The sequence below is a fragment of the Leopardus geoffroyi genome, chromosome D4, assembly GCF_018350155.1.
Source record: "Leopardus geoffroyi isolate Oge1 chromosome D4, O.geoffroyi_Oge1_pat1.0, whole genome shotgun sequence".
In the NCBI taxonomy this organism is placed as follows: domain Eukaryota; kingdom Metazoa; phylum Chordata; class Mammalia; order Carnivora; family Felidae; genus Leopardus; species Leopardus geoffroyi.
In genome coordinates, this window is record NC_059342.1 from 29996087 (window position 1) to 30014019 (window position 17933).

Sequence of the window (17933 nt, forward strand, 5' to 3'; positions counted from 1 at the left end):
GAATTTTACCTTATTGCCTGTTAAGTATATGGCCAACCCCTAATTATTCAGAAACCTAAAATTCAGCATTGCTTCTTCTATACTTTGTTCATTCATGTTTGGTTAGCACTTCCTGCTCAGGAAAAATAAGGCATATTTTGTACTGTGGAGGTGGAAAGGACCAACCACCAAGAATCTTAATTATTATCTCTGGTTTATGGTGTAGAAAATACCAGAAGCAATAGTAATGCACTTAGCATTACTGAATTTCAGTGATTATAGCTTTTGAGGCTCACCAGAAAAAAAAAAAGTGTTATGCAAATTTACCTCTTTCTCTTCTTTATTTCCCTTCCCCAGCAAAAACAGTATAAATTGTTAAAAGTCTTCTGGTGACTTGTCATATTTGGCACTAGTTTAATTGGTCTTGGCAAGTGTATTTTAGTGACTCATAAGAGAATACTTTTAGTCTCTTTACTAACAGATGCCTGTGCTAAAAGCAATGACAACAATGTCACATGGCTATAAAATTGCAGGAATTTGCTGCCGGTGGTCCAATAAAAACAAACTTGTATGAAAAGACAGTCAAGAGAAGATAAGATTTAAAATATACATTGTTATAAACATCTAGTCATAAAAGATCTGACCTTTCTTCATTTATTTAACCAACATATGTTGAAATTGGGAATCTGCATGAGACATCACAGGAATCACAAAAATTTCAAATCTGATGATGTGTTTATAATCATCATATTTCATTGGAACCAGCGTTCTCATTTCTTGTTCAGAGGAGGTGTTTCCAACACCATATTCAGGTGATATCGTACTCACATTTTGCTTCTTTAAAAAATGTCTTTTTGAAAACAAATGTGTTATATTTGTGGGTCCTTACAATTATTATCATTTCCCCATGCATCATCTGATTTGATGGCCATTACAACTACACGAGGTACTCTCATTTGAAACATGACAATAGTTATGCAACAAATGTTTGAGCACCAGTTTGCCTGCCATGAACTCTGCTAAGTACTGGAGAAATAGCTCTGAACAAATGCTTGGCCTTGAGGAACTTATAGTCCAGAGGCAGAAGAGGCAAGAAAATGCTTGTACTTATCAAGAGCTCTGGTAGGAAATGTCCTGAATGATATGCTAATATCATGGAGACGAGATTCATTAAGGTGAGGTGTTCCCATCCTCTTCTGTGTCCCAGACCCAACCCTTTGCTCTGCTTTGCCTCCACTCCAGTACTCTTGGAAGTTCTGTCTTTGCCAGCCTTGATTATGGATAGGGAAAGACTGAAAAAAAAAAAAAAGGTTTGAGAAAAGAAGGGATAATTACTTTTTTTTTTTTTTTTTACACTGGTTTCTTGGCTTCACCCTTATAAAGAATCCTTGGGGTGGGCAAAATAGAAAAGACACTTAAAGACATTTAAAGGCTAAGCATAAAATCATAAACATACATAAGATTAAGCAAGTTGCAGGAACCAACTTACCTCTAGTCAAAAGGCATGCTCATGACCAATTCCTTATGACCTGGGGTACAGACTTATGCCTCCAATCCCAGAGGCCAAAGATTTTTTCTTCTCATCTAAGCTCTCGCTAGTCTGTGAACCAGACAAGCAGACATGGGCAATAATGGTATGTTTCTCAAAGTTTGGAACATTCAGTTTGATCCCACACCATAGGTGGGCCTCTGCATGATGTCAAAAACTCTCCAAACTCTGCACAGATTCCACACAATCCCTATTAGAATCCCTTTGTAGAAATTGAGAAGCTGATCCTGAAATTCATGTGGAAATGGAAGGGCCCCAGAATAGCCAAAACAATAAAAAAACAAAAAGGTGGAGGACTCACACTTCCTGATTTCAAAGATTATTACAAAGTTATAATAACTAAGGGAGTGTAGAACTAGCACAAGGCTAGACATAGATGTGAATAGAATTGAATTTAGAGTCAAAAAGTAATCTTATACAATTATGGCTAATTGATTTCTACAAGAGTGTCCAGACCATTCAATGAGGGAAAGAATAGTCTCTTCAAAAAATGGTGATAGGACAACTGGAAAGGCACATGAAAAAGAATGAAGTCAGACCCTTACCTCACACCACAGACAAAATTAATTCAAAATGGATGAAAAACTTAAATGGAAGACCCCAAACTGTAAAAATCTTAGAAGAAGACATAGAGACAAACCTTTGTGAATCTGGATTTGGTAATAAATTTTTAGATATGACAGAAAGCATAAGCAACAAATTAAAAATAGATATACTGGACTTCAAAAATTCTGTGTTTCAAAGGATACAATCAATAAAGTAAAAGTACAACCCACAGAATGGGAGAAAATATTTGCAAATCATATATTGGAAAAAGTACTCATATCCAGAATATATAAAGAACAGTTACAGGTCAGTGAAAAAGACAACTCAATTTAAAAATGAGCTAAGTATCTGAATAGCTTTCCAAAGAAGATACTACAAATGGCCGATAAACTAGGAGGCTAAAATCATGAAGTCAGATAATAATACATGTTGGAGAAGATGTGGAGAAATTGGAACCCCCATACACTGCTGGTGGGAATAAATGTAAAATAGTGTAGCCACTTTGGAAAATAGTTTGACAGTCCTCAAAAAGTTAAATACTGCATTACTTGACCCAGCAAATCCACTCCTTGCTCTATTGCTTGGAAAAATGAAAACATATGCCCACACAAAAACTTTTACATGAATGTTTATAGCACCATTATTCATAATAGCCAAGAGTGGAAACAACTCAAGTGTCCATCAACTGATGACTGTATAAATAAAATGCAGCATATCTATACAATGGACTGTTATTTGGCAACAAAAAGAAATGAGCTACTGGGGTGCCTGGATGACTCAGTAGGTTGAGTGTCGACTTTGGCTCAGGTCATGATCTCACGGCTTGCAAGTTCAAGCCCCATGTTGGGCTCTGTGCTGACACTCAGAGCGTGGAGGCTGCTTCAGATTCTGTGACTCCCTCTCTCTCTGCCCCTCCCCCGATTGCACTCTGTCTCTCTCTCTAAAAAATAAATAAACATTAAAAAAAAACTAAAAAAAAAAAAAGAAATGAACTACTGATACATAGTATAACATGGAGGAAGCTTGAAAATATTATGTTAAGTGAAAGAAGCCAGTCACAAAGGACCACATATTATATAATTCTATTTATATGAAATGTCCAGAAAAAGGTGGGGGACTATAGACAGAGTCAATTAGTGATTACCTATGACTGGGAGAAATGGGGGCATTGGGAAATGATAGCTAAAAGAGTTTGTTTTTGAGATGATGAAAATGTTCTAAAATCAATTATGCAAAGATGCACAACTCTGGGAATAGAATAACCTAAAATCCCTTGAATTGTACACTTTCAATTGGTGAAATATGTAGTTTATGAATTACATTTCAATAAGACTTTTACAAAAATCATATCCTTTTTATGTTTTACAAAGATGAATATGCTAATTCAAACAGTAAATCTTTCTTAATAGCTTTGAAAAGAATACACAATAGACAGTGATGTCCTTCAGAAGGCTTGCATTCAACATACACCCCTACCAATAGCAACCAAGTTGCCTTCCCTTAGACTGCTATGAAGTTGCCAGGCACCAGGATGGACATGTGGTATTTTATGGCCAGCATCAGTTCTGAGTGGCTGGTGTCTGTTCTATTCTGGTTGCTAAAATATTTTTAATTTCCCTCCTTGCTCCTCATATCCTGGCCTTTTGCATATATTTGTAAAATTGATCAATTGAAAGTGATTAGGTTGAATTCCTTTAATTATGAGTGGGGTTGAGTCTGATTTCTTTTTTTAAGCATTGAAATTTTATTTTTATCAAAGCAATCTACACATGGTTTAAATACTTATTTGGATCATAAGAATTTAAAATGAAAATATCAGTCCCTAGCCCCATCTCAGTCAAGATCCTAATCTCAGTCCCAATCAACCATGTTATTCTCGTAACATTTTCTGATTTTAGTTCTTGATGTGATTCTCAATGTCTTTAAATTTTTTCATTACCTCTAAATAAACTATATAAACCCCTATTTCTTGATTTATCCCTTTAAGAAGTGAACTTTTCTTGACTTCCTGCCACAGTAAGGATTTAGCTCATCTTCTGTCCCATCTTGTATACAGTCACATCACTATTTTTATCTCTGGTGGTTGTTTTTGTATCTTTGAATAATATTCTTACACATTTTTTTTTTGGTCAGTTCCTAAGGTAAGGACTTGAGGCTCCTGGTATTTTCCTCTTCTGTCACTTCTCCCTTTCTGCTTCCCATGTTCTGTGGTCTGTCCTTGAAAATTTCACATCATCAAGGTTGATGTTATTTATTATTTAGACTCTGCTCTGAAATGGTTAAATCCATTGGACTGTGCCAAGGCTTTGATTCTAAAAGCTGAAACTCACTAAAGTGCTTATGTTATTATGACCATGTAAATATTGTTCACTGCAGATCCAAAGAATGCTCTACGTTTATATTTCTTTTTCTTGTTCCTCCTGGAGCTTCTAATTGCTTATTTATTCTGCCGTTGCTGGCTTTACTTCATCTTTAATTTTTTCCCCCCATTCTCCAAAGAATACTATCAAATGTACGAAATCTTCTTTTCCAAGACACCTCCTTCCTGGACACCTAGCTCCCCCACACTGACTGTTCTTCAAGGTTTGCTGCACAGCTGCATTCTGGAACTTCCCTCTGTCATTCTCCTGGGTTCAATTCTCTGTGTCTCAGATTCCGGTATTATTCATCCTGAGAAAAGCCATATGAGAGCTAAACTTGGTCTGAAAATATCTTTATTATTTAGTCACATTTGATTTATAATTAGATGGAATATAGAATTTCCAGATGATAATATTAGAATATTTTTATTGCAAGCATCGGAAAGTTTGATTTTAAAAGAAGGAGTAGGAGGTTCTGGTGAAAATAACCCACAAGTCCAAAGTTAAATTATTTTCAGGTATGGTTTGATCCAGAGGTTGACAGGAGTTATGGCCTCTGGCTTCTTTTCTTTTTTCTTTTTTTCTTTTTTTTTTTTTTTTAAGTTTATTTATTTTGAGAGACAGAGCACAAACAGGGGAGGGGCAGAGAGGAAAAACAGAATCCCATGCAGGCTCTGCACCATCAGCACAGAGCCTGAAGTGGTGCTCAAACTCATGAACTGTGAGATCATGACCTGAGTCGAGATCAAGAGTTGGATGCTTAACCGACTGCACCACCCAGGCGCTCCTTTTTTTCTTTTCTCTTTTCTTTTCTTTTCTTTTCTTTTCTTTTCTTTTCTTTTCTTTTCTTTTCTTTGTCTCTTTCTTTTTCTTTCTTTTCTTTTCTTCTTTCTTTCTTTTTTAAGTGATTTCCCTTCCTCCTCCCCCGTATTATGATCAGGGAATGTGATCTGCATTTTAAAAATATTTATTGGGATACACGGGCCTAATATATGGTTAATTTTATATAAGTTCCTTGGATTTTGGGGAAAAAATATTCTTTTTTAAAAAATGTTTATTCATTTTTGACAGAGAGAGAGAAAATGAGAGAGGCAGAGAGAGGGAGACAGAAGATCTGAAGTGGGCTCTGTGCTGACAGCCAAGAGCTCAATGCGGGGCTCAAACTCACGAACCTCAAGATCATGGCCTGAGCCAAAGTCGGAAGCTTAACCAACTGAGCCACCCAGGCACCCCTCAAAATATATTCCTTTATTGGGGCGCCTGGGTGGCGCAGTCGGTTAAGCGTCCGACTTCAGCCAGGTCACGATCTCGCGGTCCGTGAGTTCGAGCCCCGCGTCAGGCTCTGGACTGATGGCTCAGAGCCTGGAGCCTGTTTCCGATTCTGTGTCTCCCTCTCTCTCTTCCCCTCCCCCGTTCATGCTCTGTCTCTCTCTGTCCCCAAAATAAATAAACGTTGAAAAAAAAATTAAAAAAAAAAAGAAAAAAAATATATTCCTTTATCATTAAAAAGAAGTTATTTTTTCAGATTCTATAAATATTCATTTTATATTATATTTTTAAAACCCAGCTTTCTTTCTTTTTTTCTATTATTTGTCTGGTATGTTTTTGCTCCTGTAGATCTTCTATTTGTTGTACCACAGTACAACAGTGGTAGTTGTGACAGAAATCATTTTAAACTCAAAGCATTACTTTATTTATGGTGTAAAAATCTTTGAATACATATACCTGGAAGAGTCTGATGAATAGATGCTCAAAAATATTTGTTCAAAAGATTAAAAAAATTTTTTTTATGTTTATTTACTTCTGAGACAGAGAGAGACAGAGCATGAGTGGGGGAGGGGCAGAGAGAGAGGGAGACACAGAATCCGAAGCAGGCTCCACGCTCTGAGTGTCAGCACAGAGTCCAATGCAGGGCTCGAACTCACAAACTGTGAGATTATGACCTGAGCCGAAGTCAGAAGCTCAACCAACTGAACCACCCAGGTGTCTCTATTCAAAGGATTAATGAATAAAATGGACCAGCACATCTAATCAAAGCAGTTCAAGTCTGCTTTGCTCCATAGGTATCTCCATCTATTTCTGCAATTTCCCATTTGTCATATTTTTTATTCCTGTTTGTTATGTGAGATCCATATCTAATTTTCAGTGGGAATTTCTCAGGGACAGAAATATATCATTGACCATATCTTGCCTGCTTTTTTATCCATCCAAATTCTGACTGTTCATGTACTAAGAGTACAGAAAACCTATGGAAGAATGGTTCCTAGTCACAACTAAGTGAAAGGAAATCATGGAGCGTTAGTTTTCTCAAACTCCCAGAAATGTCCAAAAGACTATCACCTAGGGGAGCCCAGCTGGACTCGCAAACAGGCCACGATTGAGTAAAGGGGGTGTCAGTGGTCTGCTCTTCTTAGAAACACCCAAGGGCCTGGCCTTGTGGGAATTTGCCTGACCTGATTTATGGAGCAAATCTAGCCTTGCCCAGAAAAGTTTCTCTTTTTCCTAAAATGAAACTTCTATATTCAGACTTACATCAGCAATTTTGTTTTTTTAAGGACACAGTCCCCTTCGATCTCTGCCAACCCCAGTGACTTAGGCATAATTTGAATCTGTCATATGGTGCTGATATACAGAAGGTTTGGTCTGGCTGCTAATACTGGCAAAAGGAGTTGAGTTTTTCCCAATAGGATGAACATTCTGCATTTAATGAAAGCAAGATTCTAAAATTGGCTTCTACCCTACAACATCTAGGTCTCGTAAAATTACACATGGCCCGGGGACCACTTAGATGATATACACAGGGGAATTATTTTATCCAAAGAAATCTCCTTGGTGACTCCACTTGAGGACCAGGTCTAAAAGCTTCACATAAATCTTATCTGAGAGAGACCAGATAGCTAATGCCTTCAGTGTGACTTAATCACAAAGATCTGATCAGGTACCAATAATTTTTAGATGGCCATATTATGGAACTTTCTCCACAGCCTGCTAAGCAGGAAATGCTATTCACTTGATAGCTCATTTTGTGTTCTTCTAGAGTGAGAACAACGTTGTTAAGGACCTCACTTTAAGCACCTCTTCAAGATAAGCACCTCCCCACTTAAATTTGAAACGAATCAATGCCGCTGGACTTCTACACTGGGTGTCATCGGTATTTTCCATTTTTTCCCCTAACCTAAGCAAAATTAGAAAGCTTTCCCCTTCTAAATTGTAGGCAACATTAAAGGTTAGAATAGATTGAAAAAGAAAACTTCTTTTTGAAGAAAATTCCACTTCTAGGAATTTAACCTACTAATACGCTCCTTTTTTAAAGCCAAGCTATAAAGGGATCTTCAGTCAGCATTTTTTTAATCAGAAAAACCTGGAAACTGTTTAAATGTCAATTAACAAAGGGATACTGAAATATGTTGTAGAATATATTGGATATATACAACATCCAACAGAACTGGATGCTATGTAGCTGCTAAATGGAGTGAGTCTGGTCTGTTTGTGCTAACATGGAAGTTCTTCAAAACATCTTATTATGTGAAAACAAACCAGATGAGGCACTCTAGGTATTGATTGTATGATCCCCCTATAAAAATTTTAAAATATGTCCATCTGTGTGTTCATGTATGTGTAAGTGCAATGCCTATTTTGATGTATGAGGAAAAATGTTTTCTAGAACTGTAAGAAATTGCTAATAACTGGGATGAGAATAACCAGAAAAGGAAGTAGAATATTACTTTCATTGTATTACTTTCTGTACAGCTTAAATTTTTCATTATCTACATGAATTCAGAACATTAGTGTGTTCTTTACAATTTTATGCATTAAAGAAACACTAGCAAATGTTCTTTTTCAGGGCCACATTTATGGGAATACAGTCTTGACAACAACAACTAAGGTGGTTAACTTTCGAAGTTTAATTGTTTCTTTAAAATAACTTATAAATGATAAACCCAAACACTTTTAGTCTAATAGAAATGACCTTGTACAAGAAAACTTTTGCTCTGGCATGTGAAATATACTGTGGAATCTAGTCGAATCTGCGTAGAAAAAGTTGTTTCAAAGTGTGATAAACTAGAATTAGGACTTTTTAAAAGAATATTACAGAAAAAAATTTGAAAAATACTAATGCATGGTGATTTCAGGAAAAAATACATAAAATGAATGTGCATAAACCATAGACAAAATGCATTTTCTGGTGTTTCCTACGGTTGCACACATATTTTTAGAAATGCTTAAGTTTAAAGATTTTTTCAAAGGTATCATAATTTGCCACATTTTTAAAGAAATCCCACCAAATGAGGACATAGAAACAGGTCCTGGATGTTTCCTTTTCATGAAGTAGTTGGTTAAGTCATTCTGCATTTCCTTCTCTCTCTACCTGATAATTTCAATTCTGTGGTTAAAATTACTTGAATCCAGCCCTGAACATTCAATTACCACACAGTGACACTATGTTCTCCATAACCTCACGCAGCATTACAGAGAATGCAAAGTATTCCTACTCCTCTGGGACTAGTTGATTAACTGATTGATTATAAAGTAGGATGGAAGTTCATTCTGGTGTATATCACTTCCATAAAATTAATGATCACTTCAAAAGTGGTTCTAGTCTACATTCAACAGGACCAGCGCAGTAATTTTCACTCAGCTTGAGGTTTTTCTCTGATTAAAATAGCCTTTCTGTTTTCCTTAAAGTTGAATTTCAAAGAAAAGTTGCTGTGATTCTCAGTAAGAAAGAAATGAGTCAGATTTGTTTTTATGCCTTAGGAAGAACTTTAGCACGGGATGGCGAGAGAGAAGAAGCAAGCAGGATATGCTGTGGACAGGGACATTGGGCTCCCATGAAACCAAGCATTCTGCACCTTTTCTTGGAGTTCTAGGAGATTTAAAAGCGTTCTCTTCTTAGCAGATGATGCTTCAGAAGGGTGCCAAGTCCTGCCATATTTATTCAGACTGCTTAATGTGAGTGGTCAAATTTAGGACAAAACTCCATGTTATTTCCAGGGAGGATATTTTCACATTTTTTTGTAGGAGTTGACTTGCTACAAATGCATTTCAATTAAATATACCTAAATAATTTGCTGACGAGACACCTATTCAGGTCATAGTTGAGTCTCTGCACTAAGCCTCCATCCACTCCTGGCCATTTCACTAAATGTTCTTTCCATTGCTTCAGTGGCGACTCATTACATTTTACGAATTTTCTGAAAGAGGTTTTCCTCTCCCTGGGTTCTTATAGGTCTCCTTGGAAACTTGCTCCTGAATTTAATCCCTGTGCTCCAGGCCAATTGAGTTTTCATTCTATTCCAGACAGGTTTGAAGAACCATTCCAGACCTTAACCCTCTGGTGCCTGTTTTGGTTCTGATAAAACTTAATAGTACTTCAGTTTGAACCAACTCTTGCCCTGCTTCTATTTCCATCTGCCACAAGATGTTGTGAATCTACATCTGAAGTGGAAATTTGGCTCGCCTGAGCTTCTTTAAAAGCCCTGGAAGTTAGTGTGTTTATTGTCTTTTGACTTTGAGGTCTCCAGGCTTGCTTACCTCCCATGACCTTGTGTCCCTGTGTATCCTTGGATGTAAACAGTTTCACAGCAGCAAAACTGCAGCTCTCAGTGACCTTGGCAGCAGGGCAGTGAGTAATGGTTTTCAGAGAGAAATCTCTTTCTGAAGACATTTTGCTCCACATCTCCTGGCCCCAAAAGAGCTGTTGTTAGCAACAGTCAGACATGTCATCTCATCTCCACATGATCTTATTTTCACACGAGTATCTTTAAAAAAGCAAATCAAAAGATATTTGCATTCATCTTTCGATTGTCTTATATTCTTTGTTTACATGAAATATAAAGACTCCCATTTTCCCACATTTTGGGGGTATGTTTCCACATTTAGCCTTCTTTCAGAAGATAGTCCTACCTTCTTCCTCAAATAACCTACATCTCTCTGTTTTCCCAAATGCCAACATCACCATCCCAAACCCTTAGAAAGAAGCACAAGCTGGTTTCTGCCTTCAGGCAGCACTGCATGGACAGGAAAAGTCTGCTGGTTTCCATCCTTTGTCCACCTGCCCTCTGACACTACCCCCATAGCTGCATGGCACACTATATTGGAGCAGAGACCCAGCGCAGATTCTAGAAGACAAAAGAGCTGGACTCAGGGTCAGGGTGAGATCTGGAGGACACTAGTACCTTGAGCATAATGGCCCCTTTACAGAGGGATGCATTTACATCATCTGAATGTGACTTCCTGGGGTGCCTCTTTGCCCAGAAGCAAACCTGGGTTAAGGGAGAAGTCCAGAGTGAAGCAAATAATGCTTCTCTGCTGTTCCATTGGTTTACCCAGTGTAGGGGACCAGACATTGTTTGCTAATCTCTTAAAGACCAGGAATTGCAAACCTGATGCTTGCAGATCAACAGCAGTCCTGTTTTGCTATAACTGCTTTTTTTAAAAAAATCATTTGAATTTGAATTCCTTCTCTAGTTTGCCTTAGCCCAGCTGCTCCTGCTCAGCCCCCCTAGGTCTTCTGAGTTTCCAACCTCTGAGACTCAGCAAGCACACATTGAGGACCTCCTGATCTCCTAGCCTATGTTAAAACACTATGGAGATGCCTTGGACAGATACAAGCTCTTCCTCAGTTTCCTGGGACTGAGGATCTCAAAAAGAAAAAGCATGAGATACGTAAGTGGTAAAATGAAGGGAGTTCACACAAAGGGATTAATGTTGGCCAATGGAGCTGGGGGAGACATCTTTGTCTTTGTTTATGAAGACAAGATTATTGAAGGGTGGGGAGGGTTTGTGAAGACAGAAGAGCAATCAGATTTCTGAGCCAAGATGTGAATCTATGGGTAAGCCCTTGGGGGCAGGAGGAGGACAGCCTGGTCCCAGTTTCAGGTTTGTGTGAGGAGCAGTGGGAAGTTGTGTCAAATTCCAAGAGTTGCAGATTACTATCACATTGACAGAGGCTTTTATTCCCCATCTCCTTTAATGCTCTTGCATTCAATATTTGGATGGTATGATTTTGCGTCACTGCACGGCCCCAGGGGCCCTTCCTCCAGGCCACATCAACAAAAGCTGGCCTGTGAATTCACTTTTCTGTGATGTTCTCCCATTAGAATCCTCTTGATTTTCACACGTAGGAATGAAACAGTTTTCCACAGCCATGCCACAGATCATCAGGTACATGAGAGACTTTATTCTAGAGCCTGAGCCAGATACTGAACCTGCCCAAGACCAAGTCTGATAACAGAGACCACGTAAGTGTCAAACGAGTAACTAGAATGATCAAGTTAGGTTTACTTTGTTATTATCATATACCATGTACTGAATTTCTAAGACAGGGCAGTTAATTTTTATAATCAATCATTGCACTAAACCAATGTGTTAATAATCACATTTGTTTCAGGTGTCATTACTTTACAGGTTAATTATTGGGACAGTTAACCAGCAATAACATGAGCTATCATTCACTTTGTCAGCCTGCTGTAACCCTAGGCTAATTTGACTATTCACAATTATGAGATTCTTTTGAAAAATATCGATAGCCTCTGGCCATTGAAGGTCTATGTCCCCTCCCCAGACAACCTCACCAACAAGACATATGTTTAAATGAAAACAAGCCTCAGACCAAATCCTGCCACCTACACTCAAACGTGTACTAGCAGGTACCCACAGAAAACCATTCAACCTTTTGTCCCCATTCTCTTGTCTTTTTAGGAACGCTGACAAACCCCTTGCAGGAAATATTCAGTTTGATGTGGTCACGATGAAATTTTGACATCAGGATTAGGTGACAGAGGTGACAGACTGCCTGCCCTCCATTAGTTGGGACTACAGTGCAGAATTCTATCCCTAGGGCATCATTCCAAAGGTGTTGACTGCTGGGTCTGCCAGATCAAAAGAGGAGGTGCCCCTGGAAATCTTCTTAGCCAACCACAGGCTTTCACACCACTCATTTCTCTAGAACAAACTTACTTCTAATACTCCCTCTGGTAACAAATATACCCTTTGAGGCAGATGGAGATAGGCTTATTTGAAGCCCTTGCTTTTAATATAAACTCCTCATAAGAGTTCTTTATATGTTAACCAACAACTGTTGACTAATCATCCTAAAGCATAGATGAAAGCAAAGTATAATCATAGATATTATCTGGTTTGCCTGTATCTGGTTTGACCCTTCCCTTTAATCTCCAACAGCAATCTTAAAGCTACCTCCAGCAAAAGTATAACCCAAGCCAAAGAGCATACTTGCTACATACATCCAAGTCCTCTGGCATCTCCCAACCCCTCTGTTGTCCTCATGAGATCACCACCATTGAACTTCTCCTCTAGAGGAATGGAAGAGCCACTCCTGCTGTAACCCAAATCTAAATGATTGATTTCACAGAGACCTGGAGACAGCTACTAGGATCCACATAGAGTAGATGCTGTGATACATTGCTCAGATGCTTCTTCAGTAATGAAGGACTTGTTCCCTGAGCTGGTAGTAGTTCTGCTAGAGGCAGGACAACCTTCTCAGACCTTCTGTGAATTGCCCAAGCTAAAGACAGCTACTCTGTACAAGGTTAATCCCTAATGTTGCAAGTTCCTGGGACAATGAGCATCCAGGCTGATCGATACTGGGATATAAAAGTCTGGTTTCCTTGCCTTGATACCTCTGGTCCATCCCAGCTCCAGAACTCCCAGCTTCTCCCCCTGCCCAATCCTGCTTCCTTCCCTTTGCCTACGTCCTACACACTAATCTCCATCTCAGACTCTTGTTGTTTTGGAATGATTTACTATAAAATCATAGGTTTGCAGGGGTGCCCATGTGTTCTTGCAGAATGTATAGAATATTCATACCAGAAAAGGAGCTATAAGCATCCTGAAATGGGAGGACATAAAGCATAGTGCCAAACAGGACTGGATCCTCTTGGTTCTGTGCCATCTGTACTGTCTATTCTGGTGGTGCCTGCATTCTGCTTCAGGACCCTGTTTCTATTCATTTATTTCATTGTTCAAAAGATGATCTTGAGGCACCCTGTCTTAAATTCCATTTTAGTTTGTATTGAAGTTACATAGGCACTTGGTTAAAAGAGTCAAATAATTCTACAAAGTTTATTTGACAGAGGCTGCTGGTTGAGCCCTGACATTAGTTCCTGTCTTTTTCCATGTTTTAGTGGAGCACATAGCCAACAGCTAGTTATTGCATTTCCCAGGCTCCCTTGCAGCTCAGTGAGGCCATATGCCCACAGTCTGGCCAATAGATCTGTGCTACTTCTGGGGAGTGTTTCTGTCAAAGTATGCACATGTGTTTCCCTGACCTATTGCCCTCTTCTCCACCCCCCATTCCCCCCCACCCCCGCCCTAGCTGGAATGACAAGAACCAGAATTGCTGCTGTGGTCCCAGACATGGAAGCCACCTTGAGGGTCATAACATCAACCTTCCACCCCCAAATGCTTCTCTCTGGACCATATCAAACAAGAAAGGATATACCTATGTCATTTGAGCATTTGTATTTTGAAGTGTTTGTTGTTGTTGTTGTTGTTGTTAAAGCAGCATAACCTGTCTTTTCATCCATATATCTTTGTTTTAAATCCTCTTTTCTTTTTCCCAGAACCAACCATAATATATTTAAATAACATACTTCTATCTGATATTTCATATAGACATTCTCTATTGAGTTTCCGATTTGGAATTTGAATATTCCACTCTCTTTCTCCTTCTCTCCTACCCTCTCCATACTGCTGCACACCTGCTACCCATCCCTTCCAAACCTCCAAAAATAGTTATGTTGTAAGTTTAAATAGATAAATATTTAGTGTTTATATAATTAGGACAAATGGAAATAGTATATAAAACTGATCTCTGCAGTATACTTTGGATGCTTTTCCTTTTTTGAATAAAATTTTGTTTGTCCCAGAGGTGATATTGAGCTATCTATTTTTTCATTTTCTTAGCTTCCCATTGCCTTATCATTAATTCAAAAGTTGTATGATGTCCTCTGAATATGTTCAAATGCACTTGGGATGCAATCAGTTTTATCTGTTTGAAGAAATATTCCCAGAGCTTCCTGACTGGCTCCATCTGGACTAGCTGTTCACTAAGCCTGAGGTGTGTGCTTGACCAGCCATCTTTGGACATCAGTATCAGTTCTACAACTTTGGAGTGCTCTGCAAGTCTTAATCCCTTCTATTGGCTACTAGGGCTGCTCTCGCTATGTGACATAGCATGCTTCTCTCAGGCTAACCTGGGAGGGCTCCATATGCAAATATTCTCCTTGGTAGAGGCTTTCTTCTGAGAGCATTAGCAACCTTCTGTATGATGAAGGTATTGCAAATCTCTGAGCTGGATCAATGTCTTCCTTTTTGGAGTTGAGACTTAAAACTCTTCCGTTATTAGGCAAAAAAAAAGAAAAAAGAAAAGAAAGAAAGAGAAAAAAAAATGGACACCAATTAACAGCCTCCTAAAAAGCCTCTCACTCGAGGCTTAATTGTTTCAAATTCAGTACCGCTCAGGCTACACCATTGCACAGGGATTCTGACCAACTTTCAACTTGACAGCATCCCCAGATATTCTGGGTATGGTATTAATGCATAATTTTTTGGCCTTTGTCCAAGTTCAGGTTTAGGTATAACTCTTCCCAAGAATACCTGGAATCTAAACAGCCAAGTTTAGAGCTTCAACAGAACCCCCTTCCTCATGTCCTTTTACTGCCAATACAGCCACTCGTTTGCCTGAGCTCCTGCCAGGGAACTCTGCGAAGTCAACTTACCTTGGCATATTACAAGATTAAACCATTGCAGGGAGGTGATCTGCTCAAAAAATGGTGGATACTGATCAAACATCAGGCTCATACTTGCTTCAGTTATCTTTCTTTTATTTTTTATTTTTTTTTTAATTTTTTTTTTCAACGTTTATTTATTTTTGGGACAGAGAAAGACAGAGCATGAAAGGGGGAGGGGCAGAGAGAGAGGGAGACACAGAATCAGAAACAGGCTCCAGGCTCTGAGCCATCAGCCCAGAGCCCGACGCGGGGCTCGAACTCACAGACCGCGAGATCGTGACCTGGCTGAAGTCGGACGCTTAACCGACTGCGCCACCCAGGCGCCCCCAGTTATCTTTCTTAAATTCCAGTACAATCTTGGATGTTTGGACAACCGATGTGAGCTGATGAAACCTGTCACCTGAAAGTGGCAAAGGAGAGCAGAGTGCAGATAACTGTTTCCCACTGGGATTGATGTGAAGCTAACCCAGTCAGTGCAGTTCCCTGATACACACACATGCACACACACACACACACCCCACCCTAACAGCAACACAAACTCAATGCTTGATTATTTCGATCTGGCTACTGCTAACAATTTTGAAAAAACTTTAATGGAAGGAAATTGTGATAAGTCAAATTCCAGGTGAATTTACGAAGGCATTTCTAAACAGAAGTGTCTTTGAAATTTGTGCTTCTGTATTTGCAATCATCACCACATGCTTCTGCACATCTTCCATAGAACCCAAGCTAGGTGTCAGCGGCTGCATACACAGATGACTAATGACAAAACAAGGTAAGACACACTAACTAGCCAGCAGGAAGGAAAGGCAGGAAAGAAGAGAGGTGGGACTTTACTTGAACCTCCAAGAAAGGATGGAATGCATATCAGTGAAAAGGGGGAGGCAAGCAGTGTGTGCAAGGGGACAGTATGAATGCGGAGGTAGAGATGGGCCTGACATGTATCTGGCATGTTCAGAGACGAAGTTTCCCTAGAACACAGGATTCAGATATAGGAGCAAGAAAAGGCCACTGTGAAGGATACATTGATTCTAAATTGTGCTGGAGATAAAAGGTCAATTTAAGGGATTTGGACATCTTAATGGCACTGGGAAACCACAGAAGTTTTCTGCTGTTGTCTGGGGGTCTGGATCTGGTGAGGGAGGTGGGGAAATGTGATATACACCAATGCTGCTTCAGGATGATTCATCTGTCTGTGACGTGTGATTGATCAGAACGGAGAGGCTGGAGGGTCAGGGACCAGTAGACTTGGTGTGAGGAAATGAGAAAGGCCCCCAGTGATGAAGCACCTAGTCTGTAACCATGCTACAGGCCAAGTGAGCTCACCATTCTGCACTTTCCTCAGGTAACTCCCAATATTCTACAGAGTAGGTATCTGGTTCCATTTTTCAAAGCAGGAGAGTAACTCTGAGAGGTCCAAGGTCACATAAGGAGCAAAGGATGCAGGTGGGATATAAACTCATTTTTTTTAAGCTTATTTATTTATTTTGAGAGAGAGAGAGAGAGAGAGAATGTGTACGTGAGGAGGGGAGGGGCAGAGAGAGAGGGAGAGAGAGAGAGAATCCCAAGCAGGCTCCACACTGTCAGGACAGAGCCCGACACAGGACTTGAACCCATAAACTGTGAGATCATGACCTGAACCGAAACCAGGAGTCAGACACTCAACCAACTGAGCCACCCACGCATCAAAATCTTTGTTCTTTCTACTCATCGTGACATATCAGCCTCTTGTTATTTCTGTTGTTTGTTTTTTAAAGATTTTATTTTTAAGTAACTTCCACACCCAACTCAAAGTCACAACCCCAAGACCAAGAGTCACACACTCTACCAACTGAGCCAGCCAGGTGCCCCCAGCCTCTTGTTTTTTTTTTTGTTTTTTTGTTTTTTTTTTTTAATTTTTATTTATTTTTGAGACAGAGAGAGACAGAGCATGAATGGGGGAGGGTCAGAGAGAGGGAGACACAGAATCTGAAACGGGCTCCAGGCTCTGAGCTGTCAGCACAGAGCCCGACACGGGGCTCAAACTCACGGACCTCAAGATCATGACCTGAGCGAAGTCGGCCGCTTAACCAACTGAGCCACCCAGGCGCCCCTCTTGTTTTTAATAGTAGTTAATTATAGGTGGTGACAGAGGACACGGAAGGGGACCCTAACCTAGGACTGGGTTATCCTCACAGCCTTGGTGTCTTTGTGTTGCACCATGATTTCATAACTCAATATCCTCTCATTTCCACTTGGGATTTGCAGAGTAAAAGCCATTTCACGATGCAAGAGTCTCCCTGAGGGCCAAGTGCTGTGATCGCTCTGAGGCAGAAAGTGAGTAGCGAAACACGTTTCAGGTTTGTGGGAAATTGTGAAAGACAAGACAGAAATCAAAAAGGTGCAATTGAATTACATTGTGTCGTGGCCCCTGGGATAACAGCTGTTTTCCAGGTCTGCAATCATTCTCATTAGGAAATTAAAAATGCGAAGCTGGGCGTCCGCAGGCCTGCTCTGCTTGGGCCACGTGGTGACAGGAAGCCCTGTGTTTGCACAGGTGGGGATCGAGCAGCCTCACAAAGTGGGTGGCTGGGAGCCCTGCCCCGGAGCACAGGTGGGCTATTGGAAGAAAAGCAAACCCAGGAAGAGGCTTGTGTGTTCTGGTGTTGTGGGCTTCCCTCCGCAGAGGCAGGAGCGGTCCGGCAGGCCTCTCCACGTTGGTGGGTCATTTCAGGGCCAGATCCAGCTAAGGGCTGGGGCCTCTCC

The 17933-nt window shown here is 40.0% G+C and overlaps 1 long non-coding RNA gene across 1 annotated transcript; it reads right to left on the minus strand.

Moving 5' to 3' along the window:
• Positions 1-572: 572 nt before the first annotated feature.
• LOC123593142 lies at positions 573-15285 on the minus strand. The gene is made up of 2 exons (XR_006710150.1): positions 15177-15285; positions 573-1271 (listed from the first exon to the last, which is right to left on the minus strand). It is a non-coding gene; the product is annotated as an uncharacterized LOC123593142 (long non-coding RNA).
• Positions 15286-17933: the final 2648 nt, after the last annotated feature.